We start from the raw sequence: 11,074 nt of genomic DNA on the forward strand, positions 1-11,074 counted from the left end.
GACAGAGGCGAGTGAGTTGCCTCAAAAATCCTTTGCCTGTCTGCAAAATGTAGTCGACCTTGTGCTTCGTGAGTTCCGCCCCTGTTTTTCAGTCTCTTAAATTGTTACAATCTGTTTTCATGATACACGAGATCTAACTTGGGCTTTTGGCTTGAGGTAGCTTGAGTTTTGTTTTTGTTTGTTTGTTCTTGACACCGTGTGGAGATTCTATTTAATTATCAGCCTTTAGTTACTATTGTTCACTTGGGGCTTGGTGGATACCTTGACGGGGCTGAATTCAGACTTTACATGCAAAGTTCATCAGGAATGATTTCACTATCAAAGAAAAAGGAAAGGGAACCCACAGATCAGAGACGACGGAGTTTATTACTAAAAGGTATTGCCAGGTCTCATTGACAAAGGTAAACATCCTGATTCTGTCCCTTGTTAGAGATCACACCCGGGGGGGGGGGTGACCCGGGGGGTGACCCCAGGGGACTCCCAGGATGGCAAAGCAGTGCACAGGGGGCGTGTGCATTCTTCCCAGGGCCGATGCCAGCCTCCGCCTGGCTGCCAGCTGCGGGCTCAGCGGGCAAGGTCCTGATCGCCCGCGTGTACCTGTGTGGTGATACCCGCGGAGAGCGCGGGGGCTGGAAGGGCGCTGCGAGAAGGCGCGGTGCGGTGCGGTGCGGTGCGGAGCGGGGAGGGAAGCTGAGGACCATCCCGCAGGTGCAGCCCCACCTGCCTCCCGATTGGCCGAGGCAGCGGCGGCGGCGGTGGCGCGCGGCTGGAGGAGGAGGATGATGGATGGCCTGTCGACCGGCCTGGGTCCAGGCAGCGGGGTTCCTGGAAGGTAAACACGGAGCGGTCCTTGCCTAGCCGCGCGGCCAGGAGAGCAAGATGCCTGCACAAAAGGACTGCGCCTGGAATGTTTAGATTTTGAAGATTAGTTTCTATTAGATCTCTGTGGGAGAAAGGAAAGCGCGCACCGGGGAGGTGGGGCACTCCAGGGAGGTGGAGGGCAAAGGACGTCCACATAATTTAGGACTGATGCCTGGAACAGCACATCGCTACCAGCACAAGCCAAGATTCTCTCCTGCCCTTATTGCACACAGTTTACATAACCTCGACTTCTCGTGTCTTTGAGTTCCCGTCAGGATCGCAGAACAAATGTAAAATCAGACCCGATGGTCACGTTCACGCATCCCAGGCGATCATAAATGCACCATGATAGGCGCATTTCTATGCATGGTAAAAGTATGAGACAAGTGGACATTACGTGCTAATGAAACGTCTTAAAATCAATAGCATTAAATATGAGTATGTTCTTAGTATACGTTTTGGACATTCAAATATGTGATTTTTAAATAATGTATCTAGCAGTCAAATGTCTAAACGTCATGAGCAATTTCAGCATGTTTTGTTCTTCGATACAAAATGTTAACAACGCGTGGTCTAGTGATTCAATTTAAGAAGCGTCCCTTTTATAACTCATTAGCTTTAGCCAAGGGATGGAAACGGGTAGAAGGCAGCAAGACAAGTACATGGCGAAGAAAATGAGGTTCTTTGGCCACTGGGGCAAAGTACTGGCTCCTCAGCAGGTTGCACTGGCGAATGGAATGTGTCAAGGAATATGACAGCCCTGCCTGTATCCTGAGTCATGCCCTCAGAGAGCAAGAAGTATAGAGAAAGGAGTTGGGGTTTTATTTGTTGGTTTTTCATCTGATGAAGATGTTAGTCTGTGTCTGACTGTGCTGCAGAATACCTCACCACCCCTCTGTTCCCACCACTACTAACTACAGTAAATTGAAAGGCATGTGTAATATAGTGAGACTGAAACATATCACAGCTTCAAAAAGTCCCTGAAAGAAACAAGTATCTTTGAAGTCACTCTCTCCACGAATTATTTTTTTGTTTTGTATTTTGTCAAACTACAGTTGAAATGTGATTGGGAACAGAAAGACCTTCCCTGTGTGCATTTCTGTTAAAATATAATGTCTTAATTAATACAATATGGCATAAAAGTAATACTTTATTTAAATTTTATTTATTTTGATTATTGATGAGGCTGTCCTTTTGTCCCATTTTTTGCTTATTTTATTTCACTTCCTCTCTTTGGACTTTTTGGCTTCTCTTTTACCTAATTATTAAGATAGCTCTGAAGTCAACATATTAAAAATAAATAAGTTTAGGGGAGAAAATACCAGAAAGAACTTAATGATCCGATCATACTAAAATAAGCAACATATAAAAAATGCACTCAAAACATAAATGAATTCCTAATGTGTCTTTTTAGACTTGTTTTGTACATGCTTTAGTACTTATAAAAGAGTATACTTTGGTATTAGCAGAGAAAAGCTATATCATTTTGATATTAGTAGAGAAAAGCTATGTCAATTTTAATAAGTGCATATTATTTGCTTGGCTATGTTTATCTTCTTATCCATTCCTGCTTTCTATAAATAACACAGTAGAATTTTTACAATGATTTCCAAATTACTTAGGGGAAAAGAGGGGGCTGTTCAGCATGTAATCTCTCCATAAAAAATATATTATAAATCACATATTTGAGCATGTGATCTGGATTATTGAGATCATGAACAGAAAGGTTTGGTGAAGGTAGAAATAATTATTTACTTTGATTATTGATGAGGTTGTCCCTTTGTTCCATTTTTGCTTGTTCTATTTCACTTCCTCTCTTTTGACTTTTTGGTTTCTCTTTTACCTACTTCTGGAGATAGCTCTGAAGTCAATATACAAAAAAATAAACTGGAACATTCTCACAAACATCTCTTGTGATATGGTTAACTTTTAAGCCAGGGTGGAAATCCTTAGTGAAAACGGTTACAATAAGTTTATGTGCAATCCAGGAGCAAATCGGGCTAAATTGCAGTTGGAAAGAATCTATTGAATTTGGGTTTCCAGCAAGCTCCTGCTTTCCCTTCATTGTACACATGTAGAAGGATATTATCATCTCTGAAATTACCCCAGAAATTCCAGGCACTTTACAGTAAATCATCTCCTCTCATTAAGAAACTCAGAGTCTTTGATCTTTGCACTAGCTTTCTTTCTAGCCTGAAAATTTGGGTTGTTTTCGTAAGCTGTGATGTGGCCATTTAAAAATGCCGTCTTGCATTCCTGCACCTTCCTCAAGTGCACCAGTGCCCAGTAAATAAAGTAGCAGCCCATGTCCCTTTTAGCGAAAGCTATATATCTGTTCAGACTTGTAATTTGCTCCGTTTATATCCTTTGCCCTTGAACTCTGGTTATTAACGCAATGTTTCCCCAAATGATGCCATATAACTCTGCCCCAAGCACATTCACGGTGACACTGCGCAAACGTTGGCAGGGCCAGGGCCGGCTGAGGAAGGGGGGGAAATAATGGCTGAATTGTGGGAGTTGCAGTGCACTGCATGCTCAAAATGGAACAACTCTAAGTCGATGACTGTTGATATTCAAATCGCAGAAAGGCCACAGCCAGAGTTTGACTGCTAATATTCCTAAAACGACTCGGAAAGCAATTTAGCGAAGTAGCTTTCGTTGAAAAAGAAACAGCTAAAACACTTCTAAGAAACTAACTAGGAGCTGGGGAAGGATTTGAGGCAGGTGATCTTATGGCACATCTCAAAAACATTGTTTATAATGGCTTTGGGGAATTGATTTGATGGGAGTGGTTTGCTCAGTGATACAATGCAGGTTTTATATGTGGTATGGCTGTAGACAAAATTCCCGGGTTAAAATGATAAAGAACTATACTAATTTTCATTCTAAATTGTTTACAACGTGTAGGATATTTTATGTAAGACAACTGGTTGGGTATTGACTGGGGTTCAAAACTGCCGGCATTTTACAAATAGAAATGTACTAATTATTATTTGTGGAAATTTGCATAGGGAGTGAGTCTAGTCTTCTTTTACAGAAATGCACTGATTAGTCAAATTAATAATTTAGGTACAATTACAGAGGCTGCTTGCTCAACCTACTTCAGAGAGGAAATTGTTCTTCCACATCTTTGATAAAGGGTATGAACAGACGAGTCCCTTACTTTTAGAATGAAACTGTGAGATAATTGCACTTACATGTCCATGGTGGCTCATGGTATTCTACTTAAAATGTTATATTTGTTTCAAAATACAATGTACAAAAACTTACTCTCTCAAAGCTCGCAAAGCTTTACTCAATTTGCCTCAAAGTGACTTTACTGTAAAAACTGTTAGCACTTTACCTTGAAGTAAATTGTTTATAGCAATATTTCAATTGTGAATTTCCTCTCCTAAATTCTAGGCTATGCAGAAGGTCATTCATGCAAAATGTCGGTGTTGATAGGGATAGGTGAAAATAATGTGCCATCAAATACCAGATTTTATGCTGAAATGTAAGCCACCATGAAAACTCTGGGCATAAGTCTGTCTTCTTAATATGCCAAAAAATGTGATGCCTTCATCCAGAAGCCTGGAAACGCCCTGAACTGCTCCCGTTGAGCAGCCAACTCGTTTTTGTGTATATTTTGCTGTGCAAATGCATACGTATGAATGTTTCCAATAGAAAATAAATAGGCCATCGTTTCCCCACGCACACACTTCAAACACACTCTTGTCTCACAGTATTAGCTTTCCCTATTTGGGGATCATTTCCAAGGAATGCAAGATTCCAACGAAGATGTATTTAAAATACTTTGAAAATCATGATTTTCATAAATATGGAACCATCTTCTTTTTCCCCTCTGTCTAATCAACTGTACTAAATTAAAAATGGCTTGTGGAATTAATGAGGCCAATCGAGTGATTTTAATTTGGGGGTACTCCAGCTAACATGGCTAACATAAGATAATTTTAAAAATAGATGTTTTCTGAGGACTTGAGGGTTTCAGGCATGCTGGATAAAGAGCCTCATGCGGGTTCATCATTCACCTGTGAGTCCTCTGTGTGAACAGCAAGTGAGGAGGGCCCCTGATTGAGGTAGTAATTTTAGGACACAAATGGATGCTGTTGAAGGTTTATTGTTGTATATCATTTTATGACAATGTAATAGAACTGTGGATTTTATATTATCAAGCGATTTTAATTGAAATGGGTGCTATATTATGACTTCTTACTGCTAAAAACTAAAAACACCCCCTCTTTACAGCATTTATTAAGAAATTAGGATCTCATTATGCTGGCAAAATTTCATTTGAACAACACTCTCTTGTGTTTGCTTTCAGTATCTGGGCTAAATTTGCAGAAACGCTGATGAAAATAAAACTGCATGTGACATTACAGGATTTTATAACCTGATGGATAAGCAACTGATACTATTTGGTAGAAAGGGTGTAATTCTACCTTGATAGAATGAGAGCATAGCTCATTAAAAATTCTGAATGTTTGAACTTTGCCGACTCTCCACACTCCAAACTCCAGTTTGCAATATTGTGAAGAAAAGTGATTAGTGGTCTCCTCAGTGGAAGGCATTCTCTACAATGAAGAGTATGTGTTGTACGCTTAATATTTAGATACAACATTGTGTGAAAATTATCCATCCTTTATGCTGCTCTTTACCCCATTTCCCTTTCCCGAAAGCACTGCCAGCATTTTCCTGCATTCTTTCAGGAATTCATTTCTCTAGTAACATGCCTGTATTGCTGCTTCTTAACAGTTTTCTTCTCTGCTTCTTGATCTTACAATTAATCTTATTGTTTATTGATTGATTGATTGTTGAACTTTCTAGATAGTTACCATGAAATCATAACTCTCTCACAAGCTCTAAACCTCCTTTCATGACATTTCTATATTCCAATCACTATACCAAAGTTTTCTCTTCACAAACAGACAGATAAAACATCCCAAGCCTTCTCATCTACCTTAGCCTGTTTGCCTTAGTCACAGCTGTTATGTTGAGCTCTCTCTTCGTGACCCTCTCCTGTGGGGTCTCCTGTTGTGTAGACCCCAGGTCTTTCTCCTTCTTGATTCCTTCCCTCAGATGTGGAACCCTTCCTGTGGTCGCTGACTGAGAAGAGGGGGCGGGTATAGTTTGAAAACGTCCACAGTTTATGTTGACACTGGGAGAGTAATTCTTTTTCTTCTGCCTTCTACAGGTATTTCTTCATTTAATTGTTGCGTTTGAGGAGTCTGAATCGATACTTCTGATTATTTTAGTGTGATTTTTCTCCCTATTTACATGGGAATTTATGAGATCTACATCTTTCATAAAGCGTACATTGGTGAGGATCTGTTTTCATTCAAATGCCAATCACTTAATGGAGATGGAAACATATCCTTAAGTTCTGAAAAGTTTTCTCAATTTAATTCTTGATAATTACTGACCTTATGGTGTCTGATTCTTCTGTTGAGCTTCGTACTCTGCTATTTTAAATTTCTTTGAATTGTAATGATTTTGTTGGGTTTGATCCCTACGTACATAATGCTTTACACAGTGATATCTCGGCAGTCTCTTTGTTTGTCTTGCTCTGGGCTTACGGTGGTAATTTTATATTCCATTTCCTTACTCTTCTCCTTTCAAAGTATTTGTTTGTTCCATTTGTCTCCAGTGTTTACATTCAACATCTTCCTAAAATCTTAAGCAAGACTAAGTCGTCTACTCATATCTACAAGTTGAGGATTAAGGAGGTGACCAGAAGCTCAGAGTATGTGGATGGGCCTTACATTTCACGGCAGTGCTTAGATTTTTGAGGCTGCTTTCTGACGGAGTCTAAAATTCCACCTGACTCTTTTGATCTCCTGAGAAGTTTCCAGAGATAAAAATCTGGTCATCAGGACTTTGCTTTACATTGAAGGAAGACATTTGTTTTTCTTGGTATCCACCCTTCTACAGGCCACTCAGACCTCTTGTAATAAATGCCCTCGTGTTTTTCTGTTTGGTCCTCTCCAAGATATATTATTTTCCATCTTCTAATGGGATGGGTGAAGGACTGTTTGCTGTAGCTTCAGGAGACCTGTGGGCCCAGGGGCTCTAACGGGGGCCTGGAACAACTTTCAATTTAGTATTCTGATTGTAACCATGTTTTTTGGCTGCCACATTTAGAGTTACCTGGTGCCATCACTTTCCTTTGATTGCTCAAAGCCACCTTACAACTCTGAGGTCTCGCTTCCGCCAAAGCAGTAACCCATGTGTTTCTGTTTTATGCCTTTTTGTTTGTTTCTTATTCTTTCTCTGGCTCTTCCTCGCCTTCTCTTTTGCTCTCCCTAGGATTTTAACCCTCAGAAAACACATCCCCTCCCTTTTATTTTAGCAGTTTTTTCAGTGACAATGATGTGAGACATAGTTGTTCAGCTTACCATCTTTATCTAGAAGTTGGCCATAATTTTTAAGAGATAAGAATGGTGTTAGGGAAAAAATAAAACTCCTAAGATGGGAAGGAAAGACATAGTTCTAAAAAGAATTGATTGCTTAGTTTATTTGGGAATTAAAAATCAATTTGCAGTTTTGGGTAAATTTGTAGTTAGGAATAAGAAAGCATTATACTTGATAGTATTTCAACTTTATAGAAGGTGCTAATATTCTATTCCACCAGTCCTAGTGTTTTGTTAAAATCAATTTAAGCTTAACATTGCAAATAATAATTTGAAGCGGAATTATTAGTTATTTTTACAATGGGTTTAGTGAAGAGCAGCTGACCATAAAGGGCAGTAGGTTCTATCTATGATATCAAATTGAACTCTTCATTGTCCACCAAAGCAAAAGGTACCACCCATTTTCCAATATTAATTTCTCTAATGAGATTATTGAAATATATACATTGAAATATGAGAATTAGATTATAGAAGATTTATATTATTTTATTTAAAGACATAATCTCAAATTGTACTTACGTGTGCAAACTTTAATAAACCAAGTGTTAAATCTTGGATGTGATTTTATAAAATTTAAAAATAAGATCTACTACTCAGCATGAAAATATTGAGGGAGGTAGTTTTATAAATACATGATGGTCTGCATTCTATTTCAGCAAATCTTGTACCTTTACAGTTGTTTATGAAATTAACCTCAGTAGATTCTAATTAATGTGAAAATGTATAGATATTTAATAAGCCTTCCTAATATCATTGCCTCCAAGAATTGTACATCAAGGAGTAAAAACCGTATTGGATATAAAATACGAATTTTAAAAAATATGACCAACTTTAATATCATTCTCATAAGCTTCACAAGTCTAGTGCAATATATTTCAGGCCTGTGAAGGTCAATACAAAATGACAGATTGAAATAATGTACGTGACTTGCAAAAGTCATTTTGGGAAAGCTCTTTTCAAGACTTAAAATTAAATGAAAGGATACCTGGCATCATTTTTTAAAGACTGAATTGTGTCCTTATTTCAAAAGAATATCCCTTTATCCCCGGTTGTCAAATAGACAGTTGTTACCAGGTGAGGATGGGCTTGATGTCATGTGTCACAGACTGATCATGGGTTGGCCCTTTTTCTTGAAGAAATGATTTTTTTTCTCATGGGAAACAAAATGCCAAGGGCTTTTCTTATCATTTGCAACACCTGTGTGTGGTGGAAATCAATCGGAGGAATATGCCCTTGTGGTGGTGAACACTGAGGTGGGCCAAACACACCGCCGAGTTCACACCCCGTATCTGCAACTTACTACTTCCCCTCTCTGTGTACCTGGTCTCCTCATATATGAAACGGGAGAAGGAACTCGGTGGTTGTCAAGCCTCAAGGAGCCAGGTAGCAGAGTGGCTGGCTCATAAGGAGCAGTCACGTATCCCAGGCATCGTGGTGATTATTGATGACCTTGTGTTGGACCCTGGGTTGTACAATCATCTTCAGCATCATCAGATCAGCTCCACGATCATCATCAAAGTCTCTACCAACTGACATTGTAACTCTGTTATTCTTACTGTTGTACACTAATAGCCTTAGAAAGAAAACCCTTTAAATGAACTATTTGTTAACAATGTCAAACTGGTTCCCTTGGAAGAATTCTCCAGTGCATGAGAAGCAAGCCCTATCTAGGACAGCCCACATATGTGCAAGGACACTTCTCAAGCGGGCAAAACTCCAGGCCAAGCATTTTTTTTTCCTACGTGGCTAGATCTTATTATCCACAACATCTGAGTTTAGTTTATTTGCTTGCCTTTCGTTTGGGTACAGGCACAGACTTAGGCCAGCTTTACCTACATGTAGCTATCTTCCAATTATTTGCATATAATTGCTTTCATCATCTTAACTAAATCCTGTGACCATCCTCAAGGTACCTCGTTAAAGGTTCCTCCACAACCGGTCTTGCTTGCCCTCTTCATTCATAGTGTCTACCTTATGAAATCCAAGGCTTCAGTTCCCTCCAGTCCCTTTTTATCCTCATTTATATCCTGTCACACCTGACACTTCCTATACAGCCCAAATGAAAGAAACGACTTGTAATAGCTTAAATGTGCATTAGCCTTACTTACACCCATACCTTAATGTGTGTTATTTGATCTTATACCAATAGGAAGGGATGTGAAGTTAACCTACAGAATAAAAAATGATTAAACAATAGTTAACAAAAGCAAATAGAGATACTGTTATAGTATTTGTCCTGAACGTTAGCAATAATTAACAAAATATCAACAAAATGTTTTCAAGGATACTTTTTGCTATACTGTGTCTCAGAGTTGGTGGAAAGTTTTGTACTAGCTAGCCATTGCAAATTGTCTAAGCTTTTGCCTTTCGATTGATATAACCTAAAGAATGATCGACATGAGAGATTTATGTATATATATTTTCCTTGTAGACATCTTTGTACCCAGGAATAATTTGAAAACACCTGTTGATGATGTGAGTAAGTGAATATATATATATGAGAAGTTAACCCCCACAAATGAAAAAAATTTCAAAGCTATGTATTTAATTTTTTTTTACAAAACAACCTTATCACCTTCAAAGTATTCTCCATTCCACTTAATACATTTGTCAAATCTGCTATTGCATTATTGGAAATAATTGTCTTTTTTTCCTTTTCTTTGTTTTTTTTAAATCGTTTTATTAGGGGCTCATACACCTCTTATCACAATCCATACATATATCAATTGAGTCAAGCACATTTGTACATTCATTGCCCTCATCATTCCCAAAACATTTGCGCTCCATCTAAGCCCCTGGTACCAGCTCCTCATTTTCCCCTCCCTCCCTGTTCCCCCCTCCCTCACGAATGCTTGATAATTTATAAATTATTATGTTTTCATATCTTGCCCTGTCTGACATCCCTTCACCCACTTTTCTGTCGTCCATTCCCCAGGGAGGAGGTCACATATAGATCCTTATAATCGGTACCCCCTTTCCAAACCACCTTCCTCCACCCTCCCAGCATCACCACTCACTCCACTGGTCCTGAAGGGATCATCCACCCTGGATTCACTGTGTTTCCAGTTCCAATCTGTACCAGTGTACATCCTCTAGTCCAGCCAGATTTGTAAGGTAGAATTGGGATCATGATAGTGGGGGAGGAGGAAGCATTTAGGATCCAGAGGAAAGTTGTATATTTCATCGTTGCTACATCGCACCCTGACTGGCTCGTCTCCTTCCCGCCGAGACCCTTCTGTAAAGGGATGTCCAGCGTCCTACAAATGGGCTTTAGGTCTCCATTCCGCACTCCCTCACCTCATTCACTATGATTTGATTTTTTTTGTTCTGATGATGCCTGATACCTGATCTCTTCGACATCTCGTGATCGCACAGGCTGGTGTGCTTCTTCCATGTGGGCTTTGTTGCTTCTCAGCTAGATGGCCACTTGTTTTCTTGTTTACCTTCAAGCCTTTAAGACCCCAGACTCTATATCTTTTGAAAGCTGGACACCATCAGCTTTCTTTTCCACATTTGCTTATGACCCTATTTGTCTTCAGAGGTTGTGTCGGGGAGGTGAGCATCATAGAATGCCAATTTAATAGAAGAACGTATTCTTGCATTGCGGGAGTACTTGAGTGGAGGCCCAATGTCCTTCTGCTACCTTAATACTAAACCTATAAATATATGCACATAGATCTATTTCTACATCCTCATATATAAATATATTTATATGTGTACATGCCTTTATTTAGACCTCTATAAATGCCCTTTGCCTCCTAGCTCTTTCCTTCATTTCCTTTGACTTTCCTCTTGTCCCACTATCA

The sequence above is a fragment of the Tenrec ecaudatus genome, chromosome 9 (assembly GCF_050624435.1).
Source record: "Tenrec ecaudatus isolate mTenEca1 chromosome 9, mTenEca1.hap1, whole genome shotgun sequence".
NCBI lineage: Eukaryota > Metazoa > Chordata > Mammalia > Afrosoricida > Tenrecidae > Tenrec > Tenrec ecaudatus.